This window comes from Triticum urartu, chromosome 3A (genome assembly GCF_056163025.1).
Source record: "Triticum urartu cultivar PI428250 chromosome 3A, HENAU_Tu73, whole genome shotgun sequence".
NCBI lineage: Eukaryota > Viridiplantae > Streptophyta > Magnoliopsida > Poales > Poaceae > Triticum > Triticum urartu.
The window spans coordinates 99,861,575-99,882,214 of NC_141875.1; the positions used below are offsets into that span (position 1 = coordinate 99,861,575).

The 20,640-nt window shown below is 44.0% G+C and overlaps 1 long non-coding RNA gene and 1 pseudogene across 1 annotated transcript; one reads left to right on the plus strand and one right to left on the minus strand.

Annotated features, from left to right (window-relative positions):
- Positions 1-14,144: 14,144 nt before the first annotated feature.
- On the minus strand, positions 14,145-17,714 carry LOC147978759 (uncharacterized; annotated as a pseudogene).
- Positions 17,715-19,535: 1,821 nt separating this feature from the next.
- LOC147978760 (uncharacterized) lies at positions 19,536-20,290 on the plus strand. Its single transcript, XR_015599622.1, has 3 exons — positions 19,536-19,802; positions 19,911-19,968; positions 20,056-20,290. It is a non-coding gene; the product is annotated as an uncharacterized LOC147978760 (long non-coding RNA).
- The last annotated feature ends 350 nt before the right edge of the window (positions 20,291-20,640 follow it).

The window sequence follows — 20,640 nt, forward strand, 5'->3', positions numbered from 1 at the left end:
AAAATCACAAATTATGTGTAATGATTCTATGTATCCAAGTACTCTACATTATTAATGCTCAGATCCGCATTGTACAAAACTTTGTTGACCGGCCATCAGCTTCAACCTCCTCGTCCAGTAGCCGGGGAGTGTTTGACGCACTTTATAAAGCCTTTATGAGGGCAAAGATTTGCGACAAACAAGGTAATTCGGCCATATGGTTTTATAAACAAAGGTATGGGGAGAGAATGTTATATTACTATGTAATGTAAAAAACATCTTCCAAAGAAAATAGTCCCGCTATCGGTTCCTTTCTTTGGGTTGTCATGCCAACCATGATCATGAAACCTCACCTTCGATCAATGCAGGAGAAAAATATTGAGGATTTAGGTTTGGGAAAGTTCCCGAACTATGTGGTCTTTAGTGGACCTAAATTTTCACTTCCGTCGCTGCCGACCAATTATATCCTTTAAGATCGCTAGTTTTCAGCTTCACCCATTCTAAGGTACTAACTCGGATGACCCGGTAGTAACAATCACAGAGGTGCTCCCTTTACCACCTAGCTGAACAATCGGAACATAGGGGTAAGCACAGGAGCCAGGAAACCCAGCTTGGCCAAAATCTTAAGTCAAATTGATGCATATTTATGGATTTATAACGATAATTACGGAAGGCAGCGCTTGTATATTGAATACAAACACTAATGATATATGTTTATTTTGACTCCGTTGTGACTGTTTATCAGTGGAAAGTGGCCCATCGTCGGCTTCTACCCCTTTGTAGATACTACGCAGGGTGTTTCCGCAGTAACAAGACAACCCTTAGCCGACATCTCGGTGCCCGGAGGCGGTTGTGTTTGCGAAAACAAGGCAATCAGATATGCGGGCTCTATAACTTTCACTTAGTCATAGGAGCTTTAAACTATGGAAGCTAGCTACGAGCCCCCGGTTAGTGTTCGGCACCGACCGAAGTCTAGCCATTAACACTTTGGACAATGTTATGAAAGGCCCATCGTTTAACATGAGGTAATCGGTATCGATCTATAGTTTGACACCGTCATCGGATCGCTAATCAGTTTACGCCCATTGTGACAATTAGTTTTTGGCTTTCTCCACTGAGGTGCTTAACCATTCGAGCTGAAAGCACAATCGCAGTGGTTCTCCCTTTGCACATCTAGCCGAACAAAGCGAAATGTAGGAGGCAAGCACAGGAGCCAGGCAACCCAACTATTGACTGAAGACACAATTCTAAACCGATGCATATATAGCAATATCCGAGAGTGTTTTTGTCGAATCTCTAAAGGTGTTCAGCATTACGCTGCGAGACTTATGCTGAAAACACACAAATAGTTTAAAAGTGCCATAGGATTGGAAAACCAAAAAACATCAGTAAAAACTTTACGCCCGAACTAAATCAAGTCATTTGGTGCCAATCCAAAAATTGGCCCTACTTTTGTGCTTCTGTCGTGCATTAATATGACACATCCAATCTCAAGTCTTCAAGCGGGTCAGCCTATAGCTGCAACCTCCTATCCCGAAGGTGGAGTACTACTCGTTAAGACAGTTTAACGAACTAAACTCGAGCGGCATTAGAGAGAAAACAGGCTATCCGGCTATAGACCACACACTCGAGTCAAGAAAGGAGTGGTAGAAAAAGACTTTGCAACGACTTAGAAGAAGAACACTTATTATGAAATGGCTCATATAAATTTAAGAGCCCCAGTTAACACGGGCAAAGAACAATGGTTTTTAACGAACCTCATTTTTGACAAACATATTTTAGCATAAATATAATGTTTGGTCGAACCGAACAAAAATTAAAAAAACTGAGCATGGAAGCGACTTAGCTGGTTAATGTGCTCGGTTTCCATGCGCGGCCTGAGCTTACGGCGAGACGAGATCCTAGCCCCCAAGCCGGTCCCGAGGTGGCGGAGTGATGACCCACAAGTATAGGGGATCTATCATAGTCCTTTCGATAAGTAAGAGTGTCAATACCAACAAGTAGCAGAAGGAAATGATAAGCGGGTTTCAGCAAGGTGTTCTCTGCAAGCACTGAAATTGTAGGTAACAGGTAGTTTTTCGATAAGATAATTTGTAACGAGCAATAAGTAACAAAAGTAAATAAAGTGCAACAAGATGGCCCCATCCTTTTTGTAGCAAAGGACAAGCCTGGACAAACTCTTATAAGTTGTAAAGCGCTCCCGAGGACACATGGGAATATCGTCAAGCTCGGTTTCATCACGATCATATGATTCGCGTTCAGTACTTTGATAATTTGGTATGTGGGTGGACCGGTGATTGGGTACTGCCCTTACTTGGACAAGCATCCCACTTATGATTAACCTCTATTGCAAGAATCCGCAACTACAACAGAAGTATTAAGGTAAACCTGACCATAGCATGAAACATATGGATCCAAATCAGCCTCTTACGAAGCAACGCATAAACTAGGGTTTAAGCTTCTGTCACTCTAGCAACCCATCATCTACTTATTACTTCCCAATGCCTTCCTCTAGGCCCAAATAATGGTGAAGTGTCATGTAGTCGACGTTCACATAACACCACTAGAGGAGAGACAACATACATCTCATCAAAATATCGAACGAATACCAAATTCACATGACTACTAATAGCAAGACTTCTCCCATGTCCTCAGGAACAAACGTAACTACTCACAAAGCATATTCATGTTCATAATCAGAGGGGTATTAATGTGCATATAGGATTTGAACATATGACCTTCCACCAAATAAACCAACTAGCATCAACTACAAGGAGTAATCAACACTACTAGCAACCCACTAGTACCAATCCCAGACTTAGAGACAAGAATTGGATACAAGAGATGAACTAGGGTTTGAGAGGAGATGGTGCTGGTGAAGATATTGATGGAGATTGACCCCCTCCCGATGAGAGGATTGTTGGTGATGACGATGGCGATGATTTCCCCCTCCCGGAGAGAAGTTTCCCTGGGAGAACAGCTCCGCCGGATCCCTAGATTGGTTCGGCCAAGATTCCGCCTCGTGGCGGCAGAGTCTCTTCCGGAAAGATGGCTTATGATTTTTTTCCTCATCGAAAGACTCCATATAGCAGAAGATGGGCATCGGAGGGCCACCAGGGGGGGCCACGAGGTAGGGGGCGCGCCCAGGGGGGTAGGGTGCCCCCACCCTCGTGGGCAGGGTGTGCCCCCCTCTAGAACTTCTTGCGCTCATTATTTATTATATATTCTGAAAATAACTTCCGTGAAGTTTCAGGACTTTTGGAGCTGTGCAGAATAGGTCTCTAATATTTGCTCCTTTTCCAGCCCAGAATCCCCGCTGTCGGCATTCTCCCTCTTTATGTAAATCTTGTAAAATAAGAGAGAATAGGCATAAGTATTGTGACATAATGTGTAATAACAGTCCATAATGCAATAAATATCGATATAAAAGCATGATGCAAAATGGACGTATCACGGAGCGAAGAGCTCGGAACTCCGAAGTGGCGACATAGCACGTCTAATGTGGCGGCATGGAACCCTCCAGTCCGACTAAGGTAACGGAGCAGGCCAGCAGTATGATGCCGAAGTCTGTGGTGTGGGTTAATGAAGTGATCGCGAAGCCCCCGGTCCAGCCAAGGTGACATGGTACGTCGATACGCCGAGGTGACAGCGCTGCCAAACCCGGATCATTTACCTGTGCACAGAAAATAGTGCAAGCCAGAGATAATAATAATAATAATAATAAATTAAAAATCATAGTATAATAAATAATTTATGTAAAAGAAATATGGCCTCTGTGCCGAACACTCGATGAGATAGAGCTCTCTCAGCGATGCCGAAGTCCCCGAGGCAACCTAACATGTCGGTATGGCAATTCGACCAACAAGGTGATCACGCGAGCTGATTTACGCCGATTGGGACGACGGCGTCGGCTTGCCGAAGTGACCGTGTAACGCAGTCGAAGTCGATTACCTACACATGTAAAATAGTGCAGTCCATAAAATAATAATATAAATATAGAAGAAAAACCTCACATAATTAATTTATGCAAAATAATTTTTAAAGAGATATGGCCTGGCGTCGAAGCCAATGTCGGTGCGGGGTGCTAGCATGACAAAGCTTGTATTCACAGGGCGGTCCGAGTCCTCGATGAGGTGTTCACCGAACTACGGATGGGAAACTGACCGAACCATCACGCAACCATCGTTAATGCGGCCATCACTTGACATACCTATGTACAGATGATGGTACAAACCAGAGTAATAATTCCTCAGAAAAAGTAAACCCAAGCAAGAAAAATTACTAGGATTAATAGCACCTGGTTTATCTGTTGTAGCAATGTGAAGAAAGGTTACTCCCAAAATTGTGACTCGATCCGCACACCCATTGCCTGATGGGCGATGAAGCGACGGCATGGCGGTGCTGGCGAAGGTTGGCTCGCCGAGGCAAAGCCCCCGGTCCAGCTAACTTGACGAAGTTGGTCGGCTGGTGACGCCGAAGTCTCCGGAGTAGGTTGACGAAGAGATGGCGAAGCTCCCGGTCTAGCCGTGGTGACGAAGCAGGTTGGTAAGGAGACGTTGCAGCTGCTATGTCAGTCGAGGTGTTGAAGCAGTTCGACGTGATGGACATCGGCTTGAGGAAGCAACAGTGCGGCCATTCCAACGCAGGTTGTGACTTGTGATGCGGTCAATGTTGGCTTGATGAAGTGACCGTGTGACGATGCTGGTGTGCCCGCTCCGTGTAATCTGTGGGGCGCCGATGTTGGTGATGATTTATCCTTCGTGATGCCGAACTCTTGTTCGGCTTACCGAGATGATGATCCGAAGAAGTTGAGCTCGGCTCAACAAAGTGACGACGTGTCTAGCGCAGGTCGGCAGTCGTGGAGCAATGTTGTTGGACTGGTTTGACACCAGCGTGATGGTGAAGAATACCTCGGAGAAGGCTTAAATTTATGGGCACATGTTTAAAACCAATGCATAATACCCTAGAAAGAGATTCTTCCAAAAAGCTTGTCCAATATCATGTTCATGAAGAAAGATGAACTCAGGTCGGATTCGTATTCGCAGAAAACAGATCCAAAAAGTGATGCACTAATCGGAAGGTTCCCGGAGTTTGAACGGTCGGATAGAGCTGATTTTGAGAGGTGGTAGATATGGAAATTCCGCAGAAGATGAAGGGTTTGATCTTCCAAATAACCTCCGAGCTAGGTTCTGGAGACCACGCCCTAACCTCGTCCAGATTCCTGTCCAGACTCGACAGGCCTCCGGTATATCATAGATCGCCAGAGATTCCTCCATCGGAAGGCGACGAAATTTTATAGGGTTGTTGTATACTCAATTCCGCACAATTCCACCAAAGGGTTCCGCAAATCAACTTCCAAGGAGACGGTGGCAGCGAAAACAAGTCCGTTGTATAGAAAAAACTGTGCGATCGCACGAGGGCAATGTTGACGATGAGCCCCCAGGCTCCATGGACGACTTTTCCATGGTATCGGTTGAGATTTGAGCTAATGATGATGAAATATCCGTCTGATCTTGATGATCTGACGTGGAGTGCGGTCCTCGGTCCAGCCGAGGTGACCAGTCGAGCCGGCGACAAAGATGCCGACATCGACCATAAACCTTGGCTCCGATGCGTAGATCGCGCCGGAGACAATCTGAATTCCCATCGCACCGTGGTGACTGCCAACAGGCTCTCGATGAAAGCACCAATGTCGGTTCTATATCCGGCATATCTCGTAGTAGGGGTCCTAAGCTAGGCGTCTTGGAGCGATGATAACATGGACACGAGATTTTACCCAGGTTCGAGCCCTCTTGATGGAGGTAAAACCCTACATCCTGCTTTTGATTGTATTCATATCGGGATAGTACATAGTACAGGTATCTACCACTAGATTGTAGTAATGAATATGAGACGTTCTATTGACTAGCCTGGCCTCGGTTTATATAACACACCAGAGGCCTAGGGTTTAGAGGAGTCCTTGTCTTGGGCACCAAGTCTTGTGGAATCCACCTTGTATGCGGCATGGGCTGCCCGAAGTGGCCCAAGTGAACCGCCATGGGGGTCCTCGGCCCGATCCAGCTGGTCGGGAGATGACGTGGTGAGTACCCCCTAGTCCAGGACACCATCAGTTGGGCTTGTGTTTTCTGTGGCTGCTGATCTATCTGATTTAACAGGTATCACTACCTTTTCCAAATACCTAGTTTGTACTACTTGAGGATCTACACTCACCCTCTTCCTTTTGGATATCTATTACGAAAGAACAACATTTGACTGGAAAAACATAGTATGAAGACACATGGAATAGGTACAAAAAATGGATAGGTATGGCATATACTCATATATGATGCTTAAACTAAGCAGATGGTGTAACAAAGTAGAAGTAATGCAAGAGGTCATATGCAAAATATGTGCGACCAATACAACATTGCCAAGTTAGAGCAAACACCTTGATGGGTAAATAAGATAGGTCATCCTCCACCATGCCAAGTTTTTTAGCCAATGGATTGTTTCGCAATATTCCTTTCATGCGCCCATTCTCATATTCATTTTGATAATGTTCAATACCTGACATGCAGAAGTGATTCTAATCCAATACTGCTTCCCTGTAAACCCCTTTGTGCTATATCTGCAATTCTTTTGAGAGATGCCATGCATGCTGTAATTTGGTGTGTGCATTAATATAATGTGGCCTACTACTCAAAATATGAGAGCTATAGAAGTGATGATACTTCGCAGATGACAGCTTCAACATATAGTAAAGAAGAACAAGTCGACCTGACCTGACAGATTCAAAATATACTAAGGGAGAACAACTCGACCTTGACCAGTCGACCGCAAATGTCTCTGCTACTCTTCCCAACAAGGAACATACTTATTAAAGAAGAGAAGAGGGTCATCTTAAAGAAGAGCAGAAGAGCAAGCAGATTGAAGATATTACAAGTCTTTCTATACAATGTCGGTTGTCCACCCATGATGAATCAGAGCGCATAGAGAGATACTATTCCTTCCGGTCTCTCCATATGTGGCTCACAAGTCTCTTTTGTTATGCCTAAGTGTTTAAGATACCATCCCCATAATATATTCTTTTTTTCTCTATTTCTTGGTGCAAAATGGTAGGGTTTGTTTCAGAGCTACCCAGTCTTCCCCACACACATGGACCAAGAGACATGCAAAATTAGAAGATAGGGTGTAGAAAAAACATGTTTATTTCAGCAGTATTCATATACTAGTATTGTGATTTTGTTTAAAGATTCAGACTCTCATTTCAAGCATTAGGTATATAAGTGGACTCATTCAAAAAGGACAAACAATAGATATTGTGGGTTGCTGCAGATCTTCTCTCCATGTTCCATAATGTTAATTGTTATCCACTCAAATGTTGTTCTTTGTGAGGTTAATTATGCCAACTTGCACCATGTAACATTTTTAATAACGAGTTCTACCCTACTTCTAAAGCAACCATGTTCATAGAAGATTATCTATTGTAGATCTTTTCAATATGCTAATGTTGTTACCTCTTTTCTTCCTGCTATATATGTGCATGCACCTCAACTCATTGTCGATATGTTATGGCCATGAAAGGTATTAACTTTTGTTCCTCTGGATGACGGTTCAACGCAAGATTTTCACCATTGATGTTCTCATGAACTGGGAGAATTTACTTCTGGCCCCTCTACAGGCGCAACCTCGAGATGTCATCACACATCCTTTCAAAGTGCACGTGGACCCACAATGTCGTGGAATTGTCACGGCAGATGTCCTGGTGTGGGGACTTAGTCGTGAGGCCAACACATCTTTGTAGTAACTTGAGAGGGGTTGAGCGGAATCGAGAGATGCAACACAAAACAAGGATTTAGACAGCTTCGGGCCCCAGAAAACATCATCCAGCAATAGCCCTACATGCTGTTTGTGGCTAGGTCTCATTATGCTCAAGAGGGAGTCGCCGTAAACCGGCTCTCCTAGTTGTGTCTAGCCTTAAGATTATTTTTTTCTTTCTTCCCCCTCTTTAGGGAACCCTGCCCCTCCTTATATATGTTGAAGGGGCGGTTTACATGACTAATCCTAGTTGGATTAGGATTACTCTATTACAAGTGGAGTCCTAGTCTTGCTTCCTTTGTAGGATAATATTCCTTCTGCTTTCCTCATAAACCGGCCCACCATAACATGAACCGGCCTTCCATAAACCGCCTTCTGGGCCACCGGGTCTTGTCATTCCTCTGACCCGCTCACCGGGTCACCCATGAGTCGCCAGGCTCGGGCGGGTCACTTAGTGAGTCGCCAAGTCCGGCCGGGTTGTACTTCCGGCCGGGTTACACCGAGGGGTCACTACTAGGGAAAAGGCTAGCAGCAGCGCGGGTTTTACGCCTATCAGTAGCGCGGGGATATGCGCTACTGATAAGGCGCTATAGCTATTCCTTAGCAGTAGCGCGTGTTACATGCGCTGCTGCTAGGACAAGTAGCTGCAGCGTTTGTTCAATCCCGCGCTACTGCTAATGTAACTACTGGCAGCGCGTTTTCCGTCCATCGCTACTAGTATTCTTTTTTTTATTTTTTTATTTTTAGTGTATTTATCGTACAAATATTGGTACAATACCAGTTATGAGGTTTACATCATTATCTCCATAACAGTGTGTCAAATGAAGGTGGATTAGTTTCAAGTGGAGGCAATATGTGGTGCATGTCAAAAGTATACTACAAATCCAAACTTGATCTAGTTTGGACTAGTAGTACTTTCGATGTGCACCACATGTTGCCTCCACTTGAATCTAATCCGCCAACACAAGCTATTTAATCATCATCATAGTCATTACCACCAACATTAGCTATTTAATTATCATAGTCATAGTGTAGCACACATCATCATCTTCAAATTCTCATTCTAGCTAGCTAATCACCACCAACACTAGCTAATAATAATCATCATAGTCATTACCACCAACACTAGCTATTTTATCATCATAGTAATAGTGTAGCACATCATCATCCTCAAACTCATTTCTAGCTAGCTAATCACTCCTGCTGCTCTCTCTTAGGTAAAATAATATAAAACATGTGTAGCTCTCCTCCTTGATCAAGTTGGAGCATGCAGATGAACCTGTCTCCTAATTTTGGGTAGCACATCTGTTTGCTGCCCCCTAGTACTTCTCTGCGCTCCCCCATCACATATTTGGTCCAGTCTTGCACTATCAAGCATTCATCGCTGATCTTGAATGCACTAAAGTAACATGTAGGATATCTTGTCCGTAAGCTAATAATACTCATGGTACCTTTAGTCTCGATCCCATAAGGCACAACATTCATCGGGAGTCCCTGTTGAAAAAACATCGTATGGTAACATACTTAGCAATGAAGTTTAGCTTCACAAATAATGTATGGAAAAGATGCACTAAGGACAAATAGTAAAAATCTTACCATCCTTCCTAAATAGATGTGACCGTAGTTCATTACGAACACTATTGGTCGCACGTTTTCAGTACTAACATTTCTAAGTCCAGGAAGAAAATTTGTCTTGACAGTATCAAGATCCTCAAGCCATGAAACATAATGACTTAGCTCCTCGCAGTTTAGTTCAGCCCCGGGACAGTAGTAGGTCCTGGCTACCAAGCGCTGGACATGTTTGCTTGCACCGAAATAAGCTGACAATACAAATTAGTTGTCAACTATTTTTGAATAAACAATATCAAAGACATAAATATGGTTGAGAAACTTACATAATGGTGTAACTGGAGGTGTCTGCACATCGACCCAGATATCGGTATTACCTTCAATATCATCTTCCGGACGAATATCATAGGTGATAACCATATCAGGCTCAAATGCATAAGTCTTGCATAGTGCTCGCCATGTTTTGCATCCAAAATAGGTGTAGTCATCTGAATTGTATAATTTTGCGTGGAAAATATAACCATGCTCGGTCTTCAAGTAAACTTTCTTTACCTCCATAGTATGACTGAAACCTATCTTATCCAATACAAAAACTCTTGCATGGCAGGGGATATGCTAGTAGAATAGTAAAAAAAATATAAGTTGAAGCAAATGAAGCAGATGTCATGCTTAATTATGAAAAAGACTTGTCGTTGTGACTTACTGTATCCACTTCGAAGTTCTCGTCCAGCTTGATGCTGAAGCGCCTATCATCATCTAGGAAGATTCCGTCGCACAGGCCGCGCTCGTTTTCGCAGTATTTGTAAATACCGAAATCCTTTTTGTCGTCAGACATTTCCTATGTTCATAGTTAAAACATTAATTGAAAATCGATAGAATACAACTACCAGGATACTCAACACACAAATCTGGGGCACTTGATATTTCCTACATATTCTGGCAAAAGTCATGCCAAAATTCACGGAAAAATCCGGCATGACCTTTGCTAAAATAGGACATGTCGAGCGCCTGAAATTTGCCGGAACGGAAATGAATCAACACTCCGGCAAAACATAGGCCACTCGGAGGTGTAACCTGCAAACATGACCGGCACTTGGATATTGAGAAACACAAGATGTACATTTCAAAATATCTTACAGGACTCAAATTAGCATGCATTCAATAAGCAAAAGTAAATCATCTCATGCGTCCGTACATCGTCGAATATTATCACTAATACATCCCGAATAGTGTCATACATATAACATCACTAGTACAACTAAAACCCTAGCACATGACGGGTATCGGCGCAGGCGGTGGACACCCACAGAGAAGGAACCATCACGGGATCATAGCTCCAGTGAGATCCCTGGAGAACCTGCCAGGTATTGGAGAACCTGTGCTCCAACGCAAACAAGTAGCGACGGACGTGCGTGTCCTCCTCACTGACACGGTGACGCACCACCTCCACGGAGTCCTCGAGCCTCTGGACCGTCACTGGCCCACGCGACCGCCACCAAAGAAGGTTCGGGTCAACTACAGGCTGGCTCCTCACCAACCTGCGCCCCCCGGTAGGTAGCGCCTCCCAGTACCACCCCGGCGGAGCCCAGTCCCGGACATGGCCCATCTGGTCAAGCAGGTGTCGTCCTCCGCCGACTCGACGACGAGGATGCGGGATAGGCATCGTCCACGTCGATGCGAGAAAAAATGCTTTAACTAAAAAAATAGCAACAAGTTCTTACTAACTAGTTCTATTAATTCAACTCGTTCTTACTAAATATAAACTTACTATAAATAGAAAGAAACTATCACATCTACTACTACTAATTAACATCTAACTACTACATCTACTACTAATTAACATCTAACTACTACATCTACTACTAATTAACATCTACTATTGCTAATTATACAACTAGTTTACCATCACTACTTCTAAAAATCATTATCTATGAACCCCAAATTAACATCTACTACTACTAAAATCATCTACTGACTAAGCAAAGAGAGAGGGGGTGGGGAAGGGGTAGGGGGCTTACAGAGGGGGAGACGTTGGCGGGGAGGTGCTCGGCGACGGAGGGGCGGCGAGGGCGGGCTCGGGATCGGGAGGCGGCGGTCCTGGGCGGCGGCTCGGTCGAGGGCGGCGGGCTCAGCGAGGGCGGCGGCGGTGAGGTCGAGGGCGGCGACAGTGTGGTCGAGAGCGGCGGTGGTGAGGTTGAGGGCGGGCGGCGGCGGTGGCGGTGAGGGCAGGCGCGCTCGGGCTCGGGCGGCGGCGACAGGAGTAGGGGAACCGGCCGGGGTGGGGGAGGAGGACTTAGCGAAATTTTGATTCGGGGGTGGTTAACTCGAACTAGCAGTAGCGCTTATATGGAAAACGCGCTATAGCTAACTTATCTGTAGCGCGTTTTAGAGAAAACCGCTACTGCTAATGGAAGCAGTTATTTCTTTTGTTTATCCCAATATCAGTAACGCTTTGTCCTGAAAAAACGCTATAAGTCTAAGCAATGTAAAAACATCAAAAATATACATTGGTTATCATTGATCTTTTTGTGTATAATCTAAATAGTCAACATGAATCTTCACTGTACATGTATAGGTACAGGCGAGGATTCATATTGCAACCACAAATCATACACATGTAGTTCAATGAAGACTAAGTGCTCGAGATAGGTTGAGAAGTAACATATTTAAGGTGGTAAACACCTTGTTCGCTTAGCAGTATGGGACTAAACTTAATTAGTTGCGGTGATACTTAACAGCAGCGAGTTTTGAAGAAAATCGCTGCTACTAAGTTCTTTAGCAGTAGCGCGTCCACGGGAAGGGCGCTACTACTATATCTAGCCCTGAGGCAACACCGTGGCAATTATAGTAGTAGCACTCTTTTCACCTAGAGCGCTACTGCTACTTAGTCATTAGTAACGCTCTTTACTGAAGCTCGCTACTGCTAATTAGTAGTAGTGCCTGTTTTTAGACCGCGCTGCTGCTAAGATTCTATGTATAAGGTTTTCCCTAGTAGTGGGTATATCCCCGACACACAAGGTATGGGCAACCGTCGTTGATATTACCAAGATGATGCAATTCCATCATGTATCCTGGCTGGCCAACTTGGATCCCCTGCAATGTTTTCCTTCATGCACGAGAGAGCCCCTCCATCAACAGGTAAAGGGATCAAGTCCCTTCTCGCGCTTGTGTGATGGGAGATCTGGCGTGAGAGGAACGGAGAATCTTTCATAAGAATTTTGACATGCTAAGGCAGCCCCGCTGATAATCTGAGATGGTGAAAAAGCTCGCGATTCAGTTGTTTGAGGCTGCTCTACCCTGGCAACCTCTCTTTCCTTGTTGGTTTTGTTTGTTTCCTTTTCTTTGGGTTTTTGTATCAGCCATTGACTTCCTCTTCTATCAATGGAAATTTAGCAGCTCTCTTCTAATTTTCAAGAAAAAAACTTTAATTTGACCTATTTTTATTCTCTGCATCATCTAGCTTCTAATGATCCCTATCGCTACATCGTAAGCTCAATGGCGGCTCCTCTTTTTTGTGGTGGGTGTTCCTCACAAAGGTAATAATAAATCGCTTGCTGAACTGATGGAGAAGTCAAAACGTAATAGATGTATGTGTAAACATTTCATACACCATGCTGGAGTCACAACTCACAAGCATACAAGGCGGAGGTGCCCAGCATCAAAGGTATGAGCAAAAACATGATAAGGACAAATACGGCGCAGCAAAGCACGCATATATCCCCTTCTAGCATACTAGTGTAGGAAGTACTCCCTCTATCTCATAATATAAGAGCATTTTCACACTACACTAGTATAAAAAAACGCTCTTATATTATGGGACGGAGGGAGTAGATCGCAAGGGTTGGGGAATAACATGTGAGCATGTGAGGGGGCGAGAGACTAATTTTCTTTGCCGCGTGATGTTGAATTCAGTTGTACTTGCATATATAGTTGCACCCGACCAATAACAAGGTGTTAAATTTAGTGCCCGCTTTCTCTTCATTCACACTCTCCTCCACCTGAAGCATTGTCAACGCTCAACCCCAAGAACCATGTCTCATCGTCATCCTTGCTTTGTCATACCCCCTTTCCGCCCTTGCTTTGTCATACCCCTTCGATACTTGTGGCGCCTAGACTCACCATCGCTGCATGTACCTCTTCGCACCTCTTCAGAGGGTTTACTCCATGGCTATTTTGATGGGGAGAGGGGAGAGCGTGTGGGCGAAGGGAAATGCCATTGGCTATTGTGTATTCCATGTAAACTATATATGCCACTGTGGGTGGCTTTCCAATTAGGGTAATTCGTGCTAAAGTTAGCTAGAAGGCGAAAATGCCAAACGGAGACCGAGCTCCATGGAGGCCTTAATTTGGAAACTTCAAAATTCAAACTTTTCAAGTCTATTCATCATCCGGGTGCAGAATAAGTTATTCTTCGTCCGAGGTAATCTTACGATCATTTTATAAATAAGTTACATTGAAAATACAAATAGTTACATTCATATTGATTCGCTGCGTAAAATTTGGCATAAATAAAAAATATAGGTCATAAGACCAGAAAAAATGCATTTTATGTACATTTTACGGTGCACTAAAGTTAAAATAAGTCTTGCACAAGGAAACTGCATATTGAGAATTTCACAAGTACTCATTCAAAAGTAAGGACTGGATATGGCCGTGGCCACTAATATCCATGGGTCAAACAAGAAAATCTCATACAAAATCAACTTAGCAGTCCGAAGATGCATGATTCATGATACATTTAAAAGTTTCTTTTCTAATAAAACAGAAGTTCCTTCTAACTCCAATTTGGTAAAAACGGGCACATGTTGTGGCCTGGGTCCGATGCGCACGCCTCACTGCTCACACCTGCTCACGTTCTCCAGGAATATTCTTCATGAGTTCCCTAGCCTTCCTGCGAGAAAATGGAATAGAAACGTCAGCTTTACCGAAATCCGTCGATATGCAACTCAATACCTAGTACTCATTCTTGGGTTGATATCGTTAGGTATACTCTTTCATGGATTCTTTGGTAAAGAATTGTCTTAGATTTTTTTTATTTTGACCTGATTGAAATTAAGTGGATGCAATGAAAAAAGAAATTGAATTAGACTACTTAACTATTTCAATCTACTAATCTATTCTATGTAGATTCAAAGATAATATAATAGAAAGAGTCTAAAGTGTCGTAGAAAAAACTATATGTAGTTCTTTCTACCACACTTTAAGATTCCAACCAGATCCTTTCATTTAAGACTTGGATTTTTTTTATTTAATCCCTTTTTAATTTCTTCAGTGATTAATTGGAATTCCAATTAATTATTTTGGCTGACTGTTTTTACATAATAATAAGTAAAAAAGAAAGTGGCAGATAAGAAAGAAGGACACCATAAAGTACTTTGTCAGCCTACAAGCATAGCAGCATTTGGAGGACACTCAAAAGACAGTAGTTACCGTAGTTCACGTTCAATCTCAGCACTCTCAGGATCCAAGTTTTGTGCATCCAACAGAGCATCATAGGCTTGTTCATACTCCTGGGTGTAGAGAAAAACAAAGAAAGTGGCCAGACTGTAAGATCAATATGAAATAAATTAGGACGACACTGGCAATGTCAAGCTAGACTCACCTCGAGTAGCATGAGAGCTGCACCTTCACGATAGAAAGCTTTTGCCCAATGAGGTCGCAACACTCTACACCAGAGAGCATCTGACAAAGCACCTTCACCATCACCCATTAGCAGTTTAGTAAGACTCCTGTTCGCGTACAGTGTTGCACTTTCTCCATGACTTATTGCCTACATTCAACAGAAGGAGGACATGGAAATATTATTCTAAACTTAAAATGGTGGCGTACAAAAGTTTTTTCTAACGCTTATTCATGGACAGGTAGAAAACTGTCTAAGCTTCACTACTAGGTAAGTAATATTTCTTTACGGAGGGAGTAATATACTGTAGAATGGGGTTATGGATCACATTCTCTTACTAGAACGGTTGGCTTGTTCAATTTACATGTACGGTCAATTTGGATATGTTGTAAAAAAATCCTAAGTAGACATCAAATCAGACATGTAAACAGAAAAAGTGGACAGCCATATAAAATATTTATATTAGCCGAGAAGGAAAAATAACTTCAATTTCATGGATTCAGGAGATATGTAAGAAGTCAACGAAAGTTTGACATGTACAAATAATTTAAAAATATGTTTCTCAACTGAATTCAAAATTTACTTACTATGCATGACCTGCGTGAATTAATTAAGACTAGTCTAAATCAGTGACAAATTACATGAAATCATGTCAACTACATACATGGCAAATTAACAATTGATATATCTAGAGAAGTATGAGAACTAACTCCATCTACATCTGACCTATTTGTTGTTCCACATCCCTAATAGTATGCATCAAGAACCAGGCAAACATAGCTTTTACTCATTCCTTGTCGCCCCCTAAATGGGCTCCATGAGAAAATCTTCTTTCACTCTACTCAAATAGTAAGATGCATGACTTTAAATACATTCTTAATGTATACTTTCTTCAAATTATATTCATTTTAGATGGGCCTTGCTCAGATCCAGTCGTGACTTTAGTTGATCTAATTAGAGTATACAGTAAGAAACCCAGTTAGTAAAAATAGAAAATGCACATAGATTGGTTAATTGGTTCCTGATTAACAAGCAAAATCTTACCACCTAAACTATAAGAGGTTAAGTTAAAGAGGTTTACCATGTCATACAACTCTGATGCCAGCTTATAGTCCTTCTGCTTGAATGCTATATCAGCTTCTAACTTTAAGAAACTTTTTCTTCTTTGGCAAGCGTTTTGATCCTGGAAAATACATAAGGAAACAATGAACTGGATGTTCGAATTTTGCTAATAATGATCATTTACTGTAATAATTTGTATCTTGAAGAAATTCAACAAGATTGTGTACAACACTCTAGTTTGGTGTCTAGGTGGCTAGCTCTTTGACATGCTTATGTTACTACTCATGCTGCTTCGCATGGGTGTCAACTTAGTCTATGGATTGGTTGTCCAACACCACCCTAGCTAGGCAGAGTTATTTTTCTTGTAACCTTTGGACGTGATGGTTTGTGTGGATCTCGCCAATCCGGGACTGGGTTTGTACTCATTGTCTAGAGAGCCGATCTTATGGTGTTTGTACTTTCCAAGCTTGGAAGTAGAAGAACTCTTTTACTCAACATTTTTTACCGAGTTTGGTTAGTATTTTTAATTCATTACAAACCGGGGTTTGTTTATTTTGTGTTGCATTAATGGATTGATAGTGCATACCACACATGGGTTCATTATGTCTATTGTTAGGTAGCCCTCTTGTTAGACCAGGACTATATGCTACCTCAGCATGATCACATTACCCTTATAAATTGCAGTTAATTTGTTATAGGCTAGTCAGGAGTTAAAAAATTATCTTTATGATTATCACAGGTTGGGACACCTAAGATTACCCCAATAAATTAGTCGTGGTTATCTCAATGTACATACAGTGTCATGCATATAGTAACCTTATAGCTTATAATAGCACTTAATGGACAAATTCAGAATAGAATACCAAAATTAAACAAACACGAACAGAAACATACCAGTGGCTTTTTGGCTTCAATCTTTGCATGAGAAATTACAACCTCAATAGTCCAGTTTGGGACATTTGGAATTGGGGAAGTCAAAGGAAACAACATTTCAACCTCTTCATTGCAATCACGTCGTCAATGCAATCGAAGATATTATGCATGCTGGCAAACATTGACATGGCAGCCCCTGGTTTTAAGCACGGAGAGAGCGACAGATAAAGACCTTCAGCACCAGCTCCATATCCAGGAGCATTTACATCTCCCTTGAGCTCCTCCACCAAATACTTGCTGACCTCCAGTTGGGCAAACATTGCCGCGGCGTGCAACACAGAAACCCCATCGATGTTGAAAGAAAAAATCGCCGATGGGTCACCACTTCCTTTGGTAAGACTCTGTACAATACCTTCTCCCAAAAGTAAACACCGTCACAAATAGACCAATTACAATTAGCAAGACAGAAAACCAAAAGAAAAGAAGCGAGCGTATGTGAAATTGCTATACAGCAATTTCATGAAGTTCAGGGGAGCAGTCTGATACCTTTGAGGGAATCGAGGTTTCCGGCGATGGCCGCCTTCATGAGATCCTTCGTGTCTGCATTAGGAACGTAATTTGGGGTCAGAAAGAAGGAGGGAACAAACGCTGGAGCAAGCAAGCAAAGAGGGGCTACCGTGAGGGAATCGTTCATGGGAGCGTTGTTGCCGGTGTCGTCGTGGATGCTGCAACCTTCGAGGGAATCGTTCACGGGAGCCTCGTTACCGGCGTCGTGGACGTCGCCAGCGGATGGGCAGTAGTTGAACTGAGACATGGCCAAGGCTAGCGCTCACGGTCGACCGGCGGCTTCGTCGGCGGCGGCGACGCGGAACGGGATGAGAACCCTGCGCTGCGGTGTGGTTCGGAGTTGGGGTTTCCCTCTACTCGGGTCTGGAGTCCACGCCCTTTGTATTGGCGGGCAAGGAAGGCGGGGACGCGGCACATCGGCTGGGCCCGTGTTCCGGATGTGGCTCGTGCGCCCGCCAACGGTTACGAAGACCAGGTGTATCCACGACTCCTCGAGCAAATCGTACCCCTTGGATTTTGAACGGAGGGACCAGATCCAGCGCTGCAGGAAACTTGCATGGAACTCTGCTCCTACTGCTTTTGCTTCGCTGCAGTCCGAGTCCTTCTGTGACTGCCCCCTTCTTCAGGCTTGGCCGCTTTGACTAAGAGTGACCTTTGTCTCCCATAAAAAAACAAAGAGTGACCTCTCTTTGATTTATGGAAAACTATTTATTTAATTTCACCGACTGATTCCTTCCTCCCGTCAATCGCCTCATCCGCTCGACGTGTGCTCCTTGCGGGGCATGTCCCCCTCCCAACCCTATCCTCTCTGTGGTCTTTCTCCTCCGCACATTCTCTTTTTCATGTTTTCCTTTCGTCATGTGGGGTCTCGTCATGCCTACTATGGGGACGGGCTCCCTACGGTGACAACCCATCTCCCCGCTGCCACAAATCAAGAGAGGGTTCTGACGCCGACCACACATGCGCATCCGCCAACCTCAACACTCATGCAGCATCACCGACATCGATGGAGCATCCAATGGAAGCATCATCAAGTGCCACGGGTGGTACGATGGAGCTTCTGCGTGTGGTCATCGGCATTGTGATGGAGCATAGTGTGTGGTCGCCGGTGCTACGATGGAGCATCGCTGGCTCTACGACGACATCATGATGCAACGACGACTGCAACGGGGCAGCAACTCCAATGATGTTGCACAGCCGCCGATGCTACAATGGAGCATCACCGGTTGTTGTGATTCAAGCTACTTGGCGAGCGACTGCCACTGCAGATGTCGCCGAGGGTCGATACTGTAGTGGTGTTGCAAGTTGGTCGGGCATGGCTAGCTACTAGCGGGAGTCACCTGTGTGCTGTGTTGCAGCATTCTCGATTGCAGCGAACTCGCCGGCGTTTTGTTACGAACTTGCTGGGTGCAGATGCTCGCTAGAGACATCACATGGATGTTGCATTGCAACATGCTTGGTCACGGCGAGTTTGCTACAGTTTTGCTATGAGTCGACCGGTGGCGCGACTCCAACAAGCGGGTGCTACGGGCTGGCAAGCCTGATGCCCTCACCAGAGCTACAGGAGCTACCTGCGAGCGTACGCGATGAACCGGGATGCTACTTTGCAACTTACGCGGTTGTTGCAGAGGTGCTGCAGTAAACAGAGAAGGTGGGATTGAAGCGGCGGCAAGTGATCCTTTCACAAGATCAGTCGGCTGACGCCTACCAGGCTGGAATTTAGTCTATTTTAGGCAGCCCAATAACTATTTCAGAAATTCCCACTAGTAGAAAACAGTGCTATGGTCTAGGCCGGCTCAGCCCATTAGTCCCGGTTCAGTGTAGAACCGGGACTAATGTGGGCATTGGTCCCGGTTCGTGAGCCCAGGGGGCCGGCCGTACCACGTGGGCCATTGGTCCCGGTTCGTCTGGACCTTTTGGTCCCGGTTGGTGGGATGAACCGGGACCAATGGGCCTCGCTCCTAGCCCACCACCATTGGTCCCGGTTGGTGGCGTGAACCGGGACCAAAGGCTCCCCTTTAGTCCCGGTTCTTGCCACAAACCGGGACCAATGAGGTGCCTATATATACCCTCGCCCGCGAGCAGAGCACTCCAGTGCTCTGTTTTTCTCTGGCCGGCGAGGGGAGGGGTTTGTGGTGCTCTAGCTCACCTCCTATGCACATGAGGTGTTCGATGGAATGCCCGAGCCACACTACTTAAACTTTCTCCTCTCGAAGCTCGACCTCCAAGCTCCATTTTCCTCGAGATTTGTCTAGATTTAGCGGTCCGTCACGCCCCGTCCCCGTCTTCACCGCCGTCGATCACCCACGCTGATCTCATCACCGACACCACCGTGGTGAGCCTCTTGTTCTTATCTTCTTTCTGAAAGGAAAAATATTCTTACTTGTCTGTTTAGATAGATACTTGTATCATTTTCTTACATTTATTATTGCATCTTATATAGTGCGATGGTTTTGGTATCCGCCCCCGTTGGCCCTCGTCCTGTCTATGATTCGGATTTGGTATGTATATTATCTTCATAACTATTGGTTCATTTATTGTTTATGAAAATTATGCCGACCAACATGACATAGATTTTATTTATCTAGGATGTATGTGAATCGGAAATGCCAACCGACCCTATTGTCGAGAGGTTAAATTTAGTTGAAGAAGAAAACAATTTGTTGAAGGAAAAAATAAAAAAATTGAGGAGGAGAAGATGATATTGGAGTTGCATGTTGCGGATGTCGTCGATGATCACAAGATCAAGATGGATGCAATGCGCTTGAAGATTAGAAAGATTAGAAAATATGCCATTCATACCGAGGCTTGGTATCATTATGCCGTTGGATCAATTGTTACCTTGGTTGCGATTATGATCGCATTTGTTTTCGCATTGAAATGTTTTACATAGTTTCAATGTGTGGTTTAATTAATTAGATGCTCTGGAGAGCTATATGTTGTTAGATGAGAACTATGTATGCACTTTGGTTTTAATATGATGATGAACTTCTATTAATTTGGACACTTAATTATATATAATGCACGCAGATGAACCAGCAATGGATGTACGGTGACAGACACACCCGCGAGTACATTAAGGGCGTGCATGAGTTTCTCGATGCGGCTGAGGCAAACAAGAAGAATGGTTTTATGTGTTGTCCATGCACTGAATGTGGGAATACGAGGTCTTA